The following is a 16,879-nucleotide window of genomic DNA, read 5'->3' on the forward strand; positions in this document are numbered from 1 at the left end:
AACTCGGTGTTCCCTGGCCTCCCTGTTCATTATACATCTCAGCTACAAAAAGGTGGGGCGAAGTTTGAAAACCCCTTGGTCTCAGCCCTTGAGAGATGTTTAGCTGCTGATGTGTCGGCGTGCCAGACTTTGAGCTGCAAAAGTCAGCCGGGTAGGTAGGAAGCACAGACATTATGCACCTCATAAAATCCTTTAGTCAGGGCATTCCATACAGAAGATTTTGAGTCACTGGCTTCCTGACTTTCAGGACTTGTTAAGAACAGAAAAGCGTACTCGATGGATCACTGCTGTGATGAAAAGTCTGTGACTCCAGGCAGATGGCTCATGCCTTTTCAAAAAGAGCTTTGTGTACAACCTCTTCTTCCCCAGCACAGTGTCCATGTGGACACACACACATGATGTTTGGTGGAGCATCACGTGCAGAGGCGTGTAGACTACGGTGAGACACTTGTTTGTTTGCTGAAGAAAAAGCAACAGAGCCTCTCTTAATTCTTCACAACTGAAAAAAAAAATCTTTAAAGTAATTTTAAATAGGGAAAAAAAAGATTACTCCCACTTTTTAGAAAAACAGTCTCTGAGGATCTGCTTTGAAACACTGATAGCACAAGTAGTTGGACGTTTTTCCATTTTATCCTGCCTTTTACAGGGTAACAATTACTACATTATCTCTGGAGAGGGCACAAGTCTCCCTACAATTCACATTTTAATTCTGATTTTTATCACTCCCTCTTATGAAGTCTTAACCTCACTATGGGAATGGAAATACATCACCGACCTCGAGGGAGTCAGTCTGAGGCAGTTTTGTGTACATAAATTATTTCTAGAACATGTGTGTAAGACACACAAAAGTTTGTAACACTTAAATCTTTAATTACTCTTACTGCAGGTTACAGTGATCACTCTCTTAATAAAGTGGTGAACTTCTGACAGGCTTTAAACAAATTGCTCTTGCGTGGTGGAACTGATCACATCTAGCAACAGCCGTGCAGGTAAATCGCTGTTCTGGCTAAGTAGCAAAAGTGATGGCAGCTACCTTGTCAGCCTTCTTTTGAGAGCTCCTGGGGGAAAAGGGGAAAAGGATCAAGGTAGGTTCAGTTGTCAGTGCTCACTTCTGTACCTCTTTACTGTTTTAATTTTGATGCTCAACAGATTTTTCTGAGAGTCTGTAGGATACCTGAGCTGACTTAACAGGATAATTAACTCGCTTAGACTTCAGTTTTCGGATAAAAGAATTTTAATTTGAAGGTGACTGCATTTATGTGCCCAAGTATATTCCCATGCCTTTTTTTCTGTGTAATTCTCCTGTCACTTACTGAAATTTACTTCTTGAAAAATATACTGACATATTTCAGATGAAGGATCTGGCTCCATCCTATTTCATTTGACGGGAAGTCATTCAAAAATGTTGCTGGAAGTGGATGGGTCCCAGCGGTTCCCTGAGCTAACACCAGGTCTAAGCAGCAGCCATGGACACGCTGGCTGGTTGTCATCGCACTTTTCCTCACAAATATTAAGCCAAATATTACTATATGCTTTAAGTTCTTCTTCACCATCGACAGATCCTGAATATTAAATAACTTACTACTACCTCCTACAAGTTGAGGAAAACTCCCTTGGAGTTTCCTGGCATCCTGGATGGAGCCCAGTTGAAGACTTCAGCTCCAGCTTCACTAAACCGACATTTTAGCCATCCACTTTCTTTAGCTCAAAGACAAATTATGGTCAGAAACAATTCAAAGACCATAGCTATAATGCACATGTAATCCTCAGTAACATGTAACAAATAAATACGATGATTCTTAATTAACTTAGATTCTAAGATTTACTGACATCTTGCAAACATTAACTAGTTATTCTTGTACTAAACTGTATGGAACAACTAAGAGAAATGATGTACGAGCCTTGTCTCAGCAACGTACAAGAACTTCCCATTATACATAAATGGAATCATCTGGGACTGCATCATCCTAAATACTAAAATAAATGCAAAACTAACACTGTCATCAAGATGTAGCTCTACATTTGGCTATATCAACATGTGCCGTATTCTACTTAGAATTAACAGCTCCTCTCTTTTCAGATTTACCAAACTCTGGTCTTAGATGAAACAGACTTATTTCAAAGGTATCAGTTACGGAATATTACTTTACAAAGGTAGACTTTCAACTTTTCTGTAACTTCCCAAGTTGATTTAAGGATTAATACACCAAGTTGTGACTTGAGTCAAAAAAAAAAGATGAAAAGCTACTTTAGCTAAATATTATTCTCATTTACTGTATTAACACAAAACTTTATATAAGTTCATATTCAAATGATCAAAGCTGATGCTGCCTCTATCTTCTATTTTAGCACCATCATTTTAGTTTATATTATCAGTCACATCGCTTAAGGCTAAACTTAAGGCATCACTGTGTTAAACAACAATGAAGAATCCATTCAATATAGAGAGACCTCTGTAACATAATTTAAACTTACTCTTACGCAATATTGTAAATTACTTTTGTTTTATAACTTAAAAATTGTAAAATTCATGCAGCTTATAACAGGTATTGATATTATTCTTATGTTAATATAATATTGAACATCTTAAAATGCAACAGGATGCAGAGAAACCCACTTGTGCTACTTCCCTTCAGTGGAATTAAGTCCTTTGTAACTAAGTCAGATCAACCCCAAACATAAATTGTAGTATTCACACAATTTAGAAATTTAAGACAGGTTCAGTAGGGCAAAATGGTTTAAAGTAAATTTAGTACTGAAATATATTTTCCATAGAACAGACTAACATTTCCTTGAAGGTCTGCAAAAGGCACTTTATGACCCATTAGGAATCAAATACAATATTTGTGGCATGAACGCATATACTGTAACATTTATCGAGACTATTTATCTGAGATAAAACACATAGGATACGAAATGTGAAAGCCATTATAATATTTTGTCCCCATTTATTTACCTGGCCAGGATACACTATTGAATTTCACAACTTGTTTATGACGGAGTCATGGGAATATGGCAATTGCATAAGTAATACCCCAAGTCAAAATGCAAAGCTGTAACCACTGAAAAAGTACAATTGCTTTTTATAACAGTTCTTAATCTGCTCTTTCCTCACCACTGAAATATAACACGTTAACCATTTATTGATCTTTGATGTCATCATGTGAGCTTTAAAATGAAAAGGCATGGGCTTCAACAAAAACTCTGTTCCATAACAATTTAATGCAGTTGGCCTTTCTTGTAATATAGTTATACCTTACAAAGTAAGTGTTTGTGATGTTAGATACCAAGTGTTAGAGTCACAGCAGATACAAAAGGAAGGAGAGACACCATAGATCACAATCATTGGTTTGCCTTGTGCAATGAGAAGTAACACTAAATAGAAAATACTAAGATACACCTAAGAAATTCCACCTTTTTTGGAACCGATGCTTAAAATACACATGCCAGTAGTGAAATTAGTTTTCAACTTGCAACTACACCATAGTATATGCACATCTCATTGCCAAATCCCTTCAAGCTCGGCTTGCTGGAACCTACATACACAAGTGACTAAACTGACAAGCATGAAATCCATTTGGGTGCACGAGTCTCCCTGCCTCATGCAGACGAACAGGTGGTGACGCTCACAAATATAAGGTGATATCTGTGTGTATGAACCAGGTTGAGCTTTTTGGCAGAAATCAGTGCTGCAGGAAACATCACCAGAGATGCAACATGGCAGACTGTAATCACAGACGCAGAGTGGTGAGATCGGAGCAGGAAACCTCCACATAACCACCTCCCTCGACCTTTTGTGAAGGCAGAGGGTGTAACAGCCTGCGGATGACATTTTGTCCACACCAAGAACCTGCCTGTGCTAATACTGAAGTCACACGCTTTCATTTCTGCTGCCTTTTCTTTCCAACTGCACCAGTTTTGCTACAATACCATAATCAGATAAACTGCTGAGTCATTCAGGACACACTGCTGACTCATGACTGTTGCAGTTTCTTTGCAGGAAAGACTTGACAAAGTGTTTTGGATAAGTAGTTGCAGATGAATTAAAACTTTCTATCCCAGTTCTTCTCACATAACAATGATGATAACATTTAAATGCCTAACTACCTTCTTGCTTGCCTGAAAGCTCAGTGAGAGACTTAGTTGCTAACATGAAAAAAGGGGAAATGTATTCAGCATATTCTCAAACACCAGTCTTCTAAAAAAAGAACAGGTGAGAGAAATGTCACAGCTTTAGAAAGAAAAGTGTTAAGTCTTACAGCAGGAAGCAACCAATGTCTATCGTGTACTTGGTGTCAGAATTTCACCACCATTTGGAAAGCTGGACCGGCAATGCCAATCGCTGGTCATCAGGTTCCAGCATTTATTCAAGAGGCCACCTTCGCCATGATGCTCTCCCCCAATACTGTAGTCGACGTTCTACGTCCTACTTGATATTTCCACCACAGAAGTAATGGGACATATGTTTTGCAGTTACAGTGAGAACAATGTGTGGAGAGACAGGACTCTCAGACGATGCAGTGCCAAATACTTTTCTGTTCCATGATGTGGCCCCACTGATTTCAAGATGTGGCTTTAGGGATGAAAGAAAGAATGGAAATACGACTACATCGCAGGCCAGCTTTTGAATGAAGAGACAGAACACAGCGGAGTATAACAAACATTGTGAGTAACATATAATTATGTTTTAAAGCAGAACTATGGATCAAAATACTTATTAATGGAACCCCTGAATTTATTAATTTCACTAAAGAGGTAAGCCACTAAACTGTCTTCGAAGTGGTGTTAATATAAAGGTCAGTCAGTCATTAGCAGCATAAAGTATCCTCCTGCACCTTGGAGAATTCAGATAGTTAGTAATGGATGTTAAAAGACAACCCAGCATTGTTTTAGCACATTTTAGTTGAAAATTGGAATATTCTTTACATAGAAATGTAGCATATTAAAACGCTAACCTTTTCACTATAGAAAATGCCAGTACTACATTACACAAGAACAGAAACATTTTTTTTAATGTGTCTTTGTAAATGTTGGCTAACACCAAGCAAGGATAGACACTCAACAAATACTGCAATAAAAAAAAATATATTTTACCCTACTTATGGCAGCTGTAAGGGATTCAAAACTCCCTCAGACAAGCTCCACCTGTGGAAAGCCAAACAGTACAGGGAAGAGGCAGCTGGGAAGCTAGATTTTTTTCTTTCATGGAAAGTTTTAATCAGAGACAAAAATATTTTATTAAAATCGGGAGGGGGGGGTCTGTATAAAACATGTTTTGGATTATCAGAATTGAGAACATTTGGATGTTTTCATATTCTAAGAAAAGAAAAAAATGTACCAACAAAAGTTGTTACTCCCCCTTCCCAAAAGTACTATTTAATTGAAAAGCCATTTTCTTTCCAGAAAAAAAAAAAAAAAAAAAAAGTTTTGACGAAAAACGTCCTACTTGCAACTACTAGTTTTAATGTTCAGACTAAGAGTCTGGAAACCACTGACACTGATAAATTTGCTAGTAGTAGCAGAGCAACGCTGCAAGCTTCCTGCAATCCCCACCTCCCTTCAGGGACCCAGAAATAGCTGCTGAAGTCCCACGGTGGGTTTTGCTGACTCAGGAGGAATGCGATTAGACCGGGAAGAAAATGCACTGACAAGTCATTTCTCAGATAGGTTTTGCTCTCAGGATTGCAGGTGAGGAGTGCCCTCTCGGAGAGGCCTTTGGCTCATAGGAAATTCAGCCACGCCGCCGAGGTAATAGCAGCTGTCCTCGTTAACCGACTCTTAATCCACGAGTACAAAGTAATTTGTATTCCGCTTGTAGGGATTAATCTAGGCCAAAGCAAGAGTTTCTAGTGAGCCTGCTGCATAAGAAAATCTCAAATACCGAAAGGAAAGCTTGCGAACAAGAACATGGCTTAACGTATCTTCTCCTGGTTTTCACAGCCTTACTGTGGAGTTCCACATTTACAGCACTAAAAAAGTATTTGTGTCAACAGAGGAAAGGGAGAATTTAGTTACTGAACCAACGGTCTGGACACACAACACCATTTATCTGCAAAATGTATGAAGCTTTTTACCAACAAATTAATGAAGAAGAACATCTCTTACAACTCCTTGTGCAGTTAAGCCTCTCCACAATGCTTGGGTACTGCACATGTAATTGCTACAGACCAGTCCTGGGCCGCAAATAATTCACGTTTGCACAATTCATTTTCCCTTAACCCATTTTCCCTTATACCAATGTTTCCCTCAACACACAATGAGAACGGAACTTGTTTTTCCATGTCCCTCAAGTTATCTTTTCTAATCCAGAACTTTTGTAAAAGACACTAACCATTACTGCTATTAGCAGATCCCACATTTATAATGTCTAAACCCTTATATTTTAAAAGATTCTTATGACTATTTTGACATGCTGCCATGGTTTGCCACAGGCCTTTAAAATACAGAAGGCAGAATGCCCTTAAGCTAAAAAAAGTGCCTTTTCTTTAGCCATTAACTTGTACTCAGGCTGAGCTGAGTTACAAATTGTTTAAAGTGACATTTCTTTTTTTTTTTTTTTTTTTTTGCTTGAATTGCTCAGGAAAATTTAGGAACACGGGACTGGAAGGGTTCTCCTGAGTCATCAGATGCAGTCTGTAGGCACCGTGTTATATAACCCTTTTCAAAGTATAGAGCTCTACCTTAAAAGCAGCCATTCTTTTTCTGAATCCCCTACCTACCTCACTCACAGCTTGTTCCAGAACCTCAGATAATTCATGAACCTTCTTCTGATTTCCAGCCAGAATATATTAATGGCCAGTTTTAGACCCTTTTTTTTTCCATAAACAAATACTGCTCTTTAGCTTAAAAAGCTCTTTTTTATGTCTTGCATTTCTTCCCTCATCTCTCAGTTTTTCTCCTTCTATGTTGAACAAGACAAGTCTTTTTTAGATCCTTATGCTACAATGTGTTCTTAAGTTTCCAGTCAAAAGCCACTGAAATCAGTCTCAATTTTCCAGAAGCTTTTAGCTAAATCCAAAGGGGGTGGAGGTGTCCTGAAAGTTAAGTTACAGGCTACAATACCACACAAAGATTGGTACAATTGTATCATCCACGGACTTCCATGGATACAAAGATATAAAAAGATATAAAAGATATAAAAGAAATAGATATAAAAGATATAAAAGAAATGTGAAAAAGACAACACCAAAATGGGAAAGAAAAAAAAAAGGATATAATCACATTTAGTGAGTCAGCATGATTTTGATGCAAAAAATGCAAAAGGAACATTAGCTTACATACTAGAAAAAGCTCCTTAATGATGAGATTAATTAAGAGTCTAGAAACCAGGAAACTCTGAACATCTAAAAGGTAGTAACACAGTGTTGGATGAACAAACTAGCATTGAGCTGAGTGAAAGAATTTTAATTCTACGTCTTTTCTCTCTTTTTTCTCAGGCTGTTCGTTTTTGGGTGATTTTGGCGTGCGTTTTTTGGTTTGGTTTTTGTTTGTATTCTACTCAGTAAATTTCATTATAAATTCTACCCTGAACTTTTCCCTGTAAAGGAATTTCAAGATGATAGATCTGAGAGGCGCCACATCTCTGTCTCGCACAGCGAACACATCTGATGCCCTGGAGCGGGGAGAGGAGCCTCAGCACTGCTCCACCATTCCTCATCTAAGTCCACTGCCGAGAAGCACTGGAGAAAAGAAGTGAGATCAAGGGAATCAGTGCATTTGCCATCCTGAAAGGTGAATACTGATCAACGGCATTTATGAATGATTTAGTATTCAGAGTGCATTTGGGACTCTCTTGTCATGTCATCTATCATGGGCACACAGAAAGAAAGACACAAACTAGAAAATTAATCCTTTACATCTAGCTTTATCAAGTACAATGTGTCACCGCCGTGGCTCAGCCGAACTTTATAAAATACATTCTGAAGCCACCACAGTACGTCAGCAGCAATACCTTCTACCCAGGAAGAAACCTGTGTAAACATTACATTCCACAGACCAGCTTAGGCCAAGGGTAAGGTTGGTACCTCTCCTTTGACACATACCCACTTTTCTTCCCTCCTTGGGTCATCTGAATTCTAAAGTGATGGACTACCTTTTAAGAATATAGAGTAATCTCTACTTAAAATAGAGCTGGGAGTATATTATAAGAGCCTTTAAGGCCGCCATGTCGTGCATGGCTTTCAAGACCAATGACAGGCCAAAGGAGCAGCTGCTAATGTAGCTGTTCAGTTACTGGGTTTAAAATTTCAGCCAAGTTAGAAAAGTTTTATCTGTTACTGCTCCTTTTTGTTATAGTAACAACTTCTGATGTCTGTAGTCTCCGTCTTCTGACAAGAAATAAAGTTTCTTTTTCTAACTTTCTGGACACAACAGTGTTACTACGGAAAATGTTTTCTGCCCATATATGAAATTCCCTCCATGTCAGTGCTCACTCATGAATGCTACTGAGAGAAATTAATACTCTGATCTGTACTTCCTGAAGGGAGATAGCTCAATATGTCTATTATATTTGAAATTAATGCACATACCAGCTACATGCATTAATTAATATTCCTCACTATGTTTTGTAGAAATATGTTTTATAAATGAGAAGAAGAAAAGGTGCTTTGGAGGGTGCCACCTACCAATGCAGCTAAAAGCAGCCAGCTCATGGACTCGGTTCCTTCTGTCTTGTTGGGCTGGTGAAAGGAAGGGCAAGGTTTGCCCTGTTAGGAATGTTACTGTCCAACAAAGGCGACAGCTAACAACCACAAGGACCGAGACATAATAACGGATTTCTCAAGAGAAGACAGCATAACCTTTGGGCTAAGCAGACCACCACTTACGATGGCACAGAAATTCCCTTTTTATACCCACTGTTAGCCTTTTGAGACTGCCAGAAAGAGTGGCTGGTTTTTATGACATGGGTAACAGTTCATTTAGACCTGAAACTCAAGACTCCAAAACTTACTTCACAGGCATAGCTTCCTTTTCTAACAGGGAGCAGACTGCTTTTTTATGAGCCTTCCTCCACGTTAACTGCTTTTTCAGTCTTTCAAGCGATTGCATGGGTAGAGTTGGCAAGGAGGCAAATACTGAGCATGACTGGCTGCGTGAGTAAGGGGCAAGGGCAGCTCTCCCTCTGCTCCTGTCACCACCTCTGAAGCAATCACACGAACGAGTCAAGCACAGAGCACAGCCCAACGCGACCGTGACCTACAAGAAGTACATCACAGCAGGCAGCACCACGCCCAGATGCACTGCTGGCCCTGGTGAGACGTATGGGTGGGTCAGCACAGGGTTTGCAGATGGGGCAACAAGGGGATGATGCTTGCTGAAAGGAAGGGAGGTGGCGTGGGGCAGCTGGTATGTGCATGGAAAGGCAACAGCCTTGTTTCGGACACTGCACAGCTGCGACCCAAGTCAGAAGCAAGGCAGCACCTTTGCCATAGCATTGGCTGAACCAGTCCTGGCTCCTGGCATTTGCACCCTGTTGGACATTGCACTGTTTTGGCATCATCAGTCCTGCGAACTTTCTTCTCCATCAGGCATCCAAGCAGCCCAAGCTACCCGGTGAAACATGGAAAACTAGCAAGAGCTGCTGGGAAGAGAGCAGGCAGACCTTACCACGAGGATTCTCTTCCCTCTTACACTGTGACTACAACTCAATCCCTGTGCAGATGCATGGGAGGGTAGCACAGTCTGCTACACACTCCGTGGGACAGTCAGGACAGCTCCCAGTTCAAGCACTGGCTGTGCTCCTTGCAGGAACCAGGGAACCTACCCCTTGCAACAGGCCTACCACGTCCTAAAGCCTCCAAGAAACTCATTTTCAAATTGCAGCTGCTGCTAACCGCACAGCAGCAAGACCACTAAGGCACAAAGACTGTCCAAGCACATTTGCCAGCCCTACCACTTTCCGAATGCCAAAAGCTGGCAAGCACATACAAGAATCATCAGGCAGCCATCAAGCGATCGTGTCTTTGGGTCGCCCTGCCCTGTGACGGACTTGTATTGCTAGCATTCGAGAAAAGTTCAAGAGATGGACTTTGAAATAGCTTGAAACCTAAATATAAAGGCATGTGAACGAACACGAAGATGTAGAAAACAGATTCTAGCCACTCAGAAATTATAAACGCCCAGATGTATGTATGGTCTACTAGCTGGAAATCACATTTGAGTGGTACACAGCAACATCACAACCACGGGCAATCATGATTTTCTCACCAGTTTACTTGCTTCCTGCCTTCCTCCAGCTACAGTTACACTGGTACACAACGCAGCGAGCAGAGAGCACACAGCAGCGCAGAGAGCAAGAGCTCTAGCCCAGGATACATCCTGCTACCACCCTTTTTAATTACTATTTGCAGTTCAAGGCTGCACAGATTACCTCCACCCACACAAGGTAATTTGAACACTTTTATTTCGTATAACTATGTACTGACATGATGTTAACAGTTGCAATTTCAAGGAGTAAAATCCTTAGAACTTCAGTGAGAGATCAAGCAGAAAATCTCAGATCTTTCCCTCTGGTTTCACAGAATATGAGAGCGTGAAAACAACATCTGGAGGTCCATCTAGACCCCCCTCCTTCTGGTTGGAACCGGGGAGCCCTTTTCAAAGGGATTCTTAGCTGCCACGTTCTGAAACTGCATTGTCATTAAAATCAGAATAGAAAATTGTCTGTTATTACCCAGAATTAAATGAGAATGGACTGTTTTGTGCACCAACGAGTGTAACTGAGAGGCTGTCCATCGTAACACAAAGCAAAACAAGCTTGTTATCCAATGATACTATTATCAATATTCTGCACGGTCCTGTATGAAAAATTATCTATACAATATACTTACAAATAATATGCTGCATGAGCTGACAGACAGACAAAACTCAGCTGTTAATTCCATACAGTAAGCTTAGATAGGCTTATTTGCTTTGGTCCGTTTAACCAGAGAGGGAACACAAAGTAATGTAAGTCAATGAGAATTACAACTACAACTGACCAGAATGCCAAACTGCAACAAAAATACAGCTTCTGCTTTCAGGAAACTCTGAACCAGAAGTAACATGTTGCCAAGAGAACGGTGAAAGAAGTAAAATTAATGCATTATTATAGAACTAATATCACACACAGTAATACTAAGTGATGAGAGGTGAGCTGGGAGCAAGTCACCTCTTTGGTTCCTACTGAGATATGATTTACTTCCAGTTAGACTCCAGGCCAGAATTTCAGGGAAGGTGAATTGCTGTTGCTACACTGAAGTCATTACTTTAAATTCACTGAAATGCCCGCTTTCAGGCTGTGGCTTTTAATACGCTCCAACTTGCTTTGTTCCAACCAGACTGGGTAGGAAATCTGGGTTTCAGTGCAAAGGTACAGACCTGATTCTCCTCTCTGCACAGGTTTTACCCTTCCCTGACTTTTCAAGAATTCACACTGGTAAGTGAATCAGTCTTTCGCATTAAAACGAGGCTTTTTCATTTACTTCTTTTAACTCCCACTTTAGGTCCGTCCATCATGGTTTAAGAAAGCCCTGTTATGGAGACTGTGGACTAGTCCATGCCTACCACGAGTGGGCTGGCTGCCAGCTCATCTATACTGACGCAGCCTGGTAGAGACAATAAAATGAAGGTAAATGGTTCCTTATTTGTAAATCAGTACCGTAAAAGGAGTTCGGATTTTTAATAGTTACTCTGGTGCTACAACTGATAAAGTTAAATTCTTAACATTTCTACAGTTAAGAATGTTTAATGCCTTAAAATAAAAATGAAAGTATACAAAAATTAGAATAATGTCTAAGAACTAGAAACTGCTGGTTTGCATGTTGTCAAAAAATGCATAAGTATGCTTTTGAAGTGTACTTTTCCTGCAAATAAATGCAATGCAAATACTGGGTCCCATAAGGCCTGGTTTATAGCCCTTACCCTAAAAAGCAGTCCTAAGGATTAGCATAGTTAGGTACGTACTGTAATGTAGCCTGTTGTATATTCATTCGCAATGGGTATAATTCTCTTCTTAGAGATATTATGAAACCCAACAACAGCCCTTGTATGTAAATGGAGAGTTCCACTAGCTTGTGTTTAAAGGTATCTATAATTACAAATAATTGACACGTATGAAATATTTACATATTTTAAAAGTGCTGATTGTACTATAAGCCACCATAATATATATTATTTCGAAACATAAAACATCTTAGGAAAATTTAAAAAAAAATAAATCCTTTACATTTTAACTTTCATACTCCTCAGCAATTTTTTTTGTAAATACATTCATTTTCAAAAAGTATGTCACTAGTAACATTAGAAAGAATTTCTGAATGCCCATCAGACAAAATTAACACTACTTCTCCCTGGACTACAATAGGCTTTTCCCATTTTGTCAAGATCTAAAAGTTTTACATTTCCAGGCAAAGAGTAGCTAATCCTTTACTAGCACTTGATAATATTTTAAGCTGTGTTAGGATACTCAAATATAACATATATGCATTTTATTGAATGAAATCCAACATAATATCCAGGTCCCAAGAATCCTGTAACTGCAGAAAGAAGTCCCTGCTTAAAGAATGTAATCAGAAACAATGCCACATATAATTTAATCAATTGCTGGAGCAAGAGCCTGAGAGTTGTGACAGGGATTTTGTCCCTGACTATGCAGCTTGCTATGATCTGGAGAATCATCGTACCTTGTTACATTTCATTTTTTAGACCATCATGTTCAAGATACTAATGTTTCTTATTTTGGAAAGTATTTTGAAAATCTCATATAAAATAAACTGATTAAATGTAGCTTTATGAATTCTAATTTAAATATCCATTTAATCTTATGTAAGAACTTTTTTTTTTTTTTTTTTTTTTTTTTTTTTTTTTTTTACTGTGAGGGTGGTTGAACACTGGAACAAGTTGCTCAGACAGGCTGAAGAATCTCCATCCTTGAAGATGTTCAAAACACAAGTGGAGAAGGTTCTGAGCAAATGCATTCTGGTTGATCCTGCTTTGAGATGGACTAGATGATCTAAGGAGGTTTTTCTCCAATATCCATTATTCTGTGATTCTCTAATAAATGTATGTATTTTTGAAACACTTTGGTGTATTATGTTTTTTGCACATAAACATAGAAAAATGGACGTGGAGGCACTTGGACTTCTAGCTTCAGGTTCTCCACCCTCACAAGTATTGACCTTATGTAATTAATCCTTTTCATAAATAGATCAGGCTCCATATTTCCCCTCATTAATAAGGAAGAAGTCTTTTAGTTTTCTGAATTGTTATCTGTCCTTGCATGGTTCCAGAGTTATTACTATAACCATTCAGAGTTACTGCTTCTCATTGTGCTGCCCTCATGAATAGCCTAGCTATACAGAGGATGTTTTGTGAGTGGCAAATACTGAGACCCAAAATGAGTCCATGATTAAAAAAACAGAAAACATAGTATTGCTTAACATACAAATATACACAAGTACACCTTAAAACCCTGCATATTTGCATATTAGTAGATATTGCTAGCTCAGTGCAATTTTAATAGCACAAAATTTCAGGGAAATATATCAATTAGCTTACTAATATGCTGTAATATACCATGATCGCTGAATATTATATATACTTCATATGTAAATAATACTGAATTTGTCAGGTGTTTCCTCTTAAGAGAATTTTTCAGTTATTTCAGTGTTTTCTTTTTATACGTATATATGTATATTTCTTTCAGTGGTTTCTTTATAAGGATTCTTATGCAGCTTGTCCAGATAGCACTGATAAAACTTAATCCAACTTCCTTTAATTGGCACTGTCCAAGTTTCAAGTCCCACGTTGCATTACAACTTCTAACATTCTTAGGTATTCACACAACTCCATTTTTTGCTTAACAGAACAAAGCACTTGAGTTATCTACTTCACACTTCTGTTTCTACCCACATAAAAACGAGACCAAAACCCAATGTGTCTTACCATGGATTCTTACCTGATGTTCAAGATATACAGGAATATAAGAAAATAACACTTGTCATTTGCTCCCACTTAATGTATATGATGACTTCCTAAATCTGTTGAAAACTGTTGTGCTGCCAATTTTGAGAGAGAGTTCCCATATGAAATTTATTTCTACATGATCTACACTTTCCCACATGTAGATCCCTTTTTTTTTTTTTTAATCACTAGTCAAAGTTAGCAGGTCTTCTGGTTTTAAAAGGACCGTTCGGGTACCTTTCTATTATCTATGACCACATGTCAGGTGGAAGAACAGCATTTGCAAACAAGAGGGAGCAGAACATGGAAAGATGTTATTTTTAGTGTCTTTGGGAGGTACTGGCAAAGAACCAATGTGTTCAGCCAAAGACAAAGCTATCTTAATTTTCAATATAAGAAAAGACACAACAATGATTAGCTTCAGTCTTGTTGTCAGACATGGTTCAGTTTCAAAAAATGAAATTGTAAATGACAAAACAGGATGGCAAGAGGAACCAGAAAAGGAGAGGTGAACAGCTGTGGAAGGCACTCAAAATCATAAAGGTCAAAAGAACACTTCCGTTCATTTCCATGTTCTTTGAGTGAGGTCCTACATAACCATTTATGTTCCAGACCAAGTATGTGTTCTGGTAAAGCATCCTCTACAATGGCTGTTATGTGGCTGTGACAATAATTCACGGAAAACATACCTTTGCTGACTCACACCAGAAGCCAATTCTGAGCCACTTCTATCTGGTAAGTCTTACTCACTACCAGGTTTTCTTCTTGCTCTTTTCAATGACTGCTGTTACAGAACACTGCTTGTACTGGTTTAGGGAAACACTGTTTTGACAGCAAAGTCTCCTCTAGCAGGGTAATTTCCGTACTTTCTTTTTTTCTGACATTCATATACACTATCTGTGTTCCTTCTCCTACGACACACCATCCCATGCCTTCATTCTTAAAGCAGTTTTTCTCCATTGCTTTTTCTCACGTGATGTCAAGCTGACTGCAATGAGTTGATTCTCATACTTGCACGGAAATCTGTTAAAACCAATAAATCACAGGAATCAGCTCGCAGAACCAGGGCACACACTATACCTAATATGAAATATTTCCCATCGAAATTAACTGACAAGCACCTACGTACTAAGCAACGGGACTTACTTATATTCTAAGTCCAGATAGATAATGACATATATACACAACTGCACCATATGGATTCCCATATGAAGTATTAACCATGACAGATATTTATGTCTTCTTCCATGCATCTTAGTTGGCATCTATTTCTCCACACGCTCTTGGTCAAAGTTTCATTTTTTCCCCTTCCCAGAATGAAGCAAAATTACATTGGCCATACTTACGAAAACAGAATCTGTTCTGTTTGTGGGAAGTAAAAATGGGTTTCAGGACAGCTGCTATAAAACATCCTTTCAACACCCAAAAGGTTCTCTTCTGTGGCATTTGGTGTACGCTAACAAATAACATCACTGTGTTTTGTATACATTATTGTTTGCTTCATTATACTGTGTCATTTCAGATTCTGTTTCAAATGCTTCCTCTTGATGATAGGTAATTGCATGTTATAAGATCCAAAGAAGAGTTTGGAGGAAGACATTAATTCAGCATCAGAATCAAATGATCACAACTACTTGTTTGCTTTCAAAGACAGCATGGCACAGTGCAAAACATTTTGGGCTTTTTACTTCTTGCCACAAAATATATAAATCGATTATTAAAAAAACTGGTGCTTTCCTAGTTTCCTTTCATATTCATCTATTCTCTGATTTTTAGGCATTATCTCTATGGTAAAGACTTCCTCATCTTATTTGGCAACTCCTATATGACTTATCTTTGATAATCTTCCTGACAGCTTCCCTGGGGTATTCTAGCTCTTTCGGCCCCAAGAGCCGCACAGCATCACAGCACCAAACCCTAGGAAGTCCGTCATGCACCAAACCCTAGGAAGTCCGTCATGCTGCCTATCACCCAGGCACAACAGTGGTGTCATAAGTGACTCTCCTCTTCCTGCTGTAGATACTCACCATTTCCTGCCAGCTCTTCCTTCATGAACTCACTAAAACTTTCTTTCATTTTTACCCTGACTGACTTTTTTTGTGTGTTCTGGTCATCCTTCCTTCTTTGGTTGGAGACAGATATTGTGTTACTGTACTCCCTGCTTCACATCCAGTTGCTGGTACTAAAATATTCTTTTTTTTTTGTGTGCAGCCAAGGCTTCACACAGCTTTCTCCTTGCATTCACCTTTGGTTCCTTGTCCTTCTCTCCTTCCTCTCACTCACGCCTTGTTTTCACCCTTCTCTCATTTAATTTTAATACCTCCCTGCCACCTAATACAGGATTTCTCTCAACTCCTTTGTTTTCCAAATTATCGTCTCCCATCATTTGGCTTACTCTTGAAGACACAATGCAGTCCTTTACAGTGACTCTTCTTAGAGCTTGCTGCCAAAATGCACTATTAGACTGTATGCTCCTAGGGGGAAGTGCATCAGTGACTGCACAATATCTACAGCATTTGCATAGTACTGGACAGACTGACTAAACAATCAATAACAAATCAATGGCACAGCTATGATAACAGTATTTTAGCTTTCTGAAATATAATAGTTTCGTTTTTAAGTTTATTCAATCTGAGAGATAATTCCTGTAATTAAAGTAGTGGAAACCAGAGCATCAACCAAACCCAAAGAAGTGTTCAAATGTGACGTATACCACTTGGAATGTCTCCCTTGCTTGCATTACTCTCTTGGGATGGGAAATAGGAGAAGGCAGCAAAACAATAAGAGTAATGCATAATCACATATTTAGCAAAAACATTCAGTTTAGAATTAGTAATTTGTGTTGCAAAATCCAGATTTTTGTAATTTCATTTTATACTAAAGATATTGACTTTTAAAGACAATTAAAATTGGTAAATATTTATTTCCAGAAAATCTC

General features: G+C 38.7%; 1 protein-coding gene across 13 annotated transcripts in view; it reads right to left on the reverse strand.

Annotated features, from left to right (window-relative positions):
- Positions 1-16,879, reverse strand: part of LOC310905406 (uncharacterized protein) — a gene marked incomplete at its 5' end in the record, with an annotated part of 392,143 nt that overhangs the window by 343,128 nt on the left and 32,136 nt on the right. For 2 of the 13 annotated variants that reach the window (XR_014588995.1, XR_014588997.1), the window contains one exon: positions 14,631-14,964. The exons of the other annotated variants lie outside the window; for them this stretch is intronic. The remainder of the gene's footprint in view (positions 1-14,630; positions 14,965-16,879) is intronic. 13 annotated transcript variants of the gene reach the window in all.

This window comes from Anser anser (assembly GCF_964211835.1).
Source record: "Anser anser genome assembly, chromosome: 11".
Taxonomy (NCBI): domain Eukaryota; kingdom Metazoa; phylum Chordata; class Aves; order Anseriformes; family Anatidae; genus Anser; species Anser anser.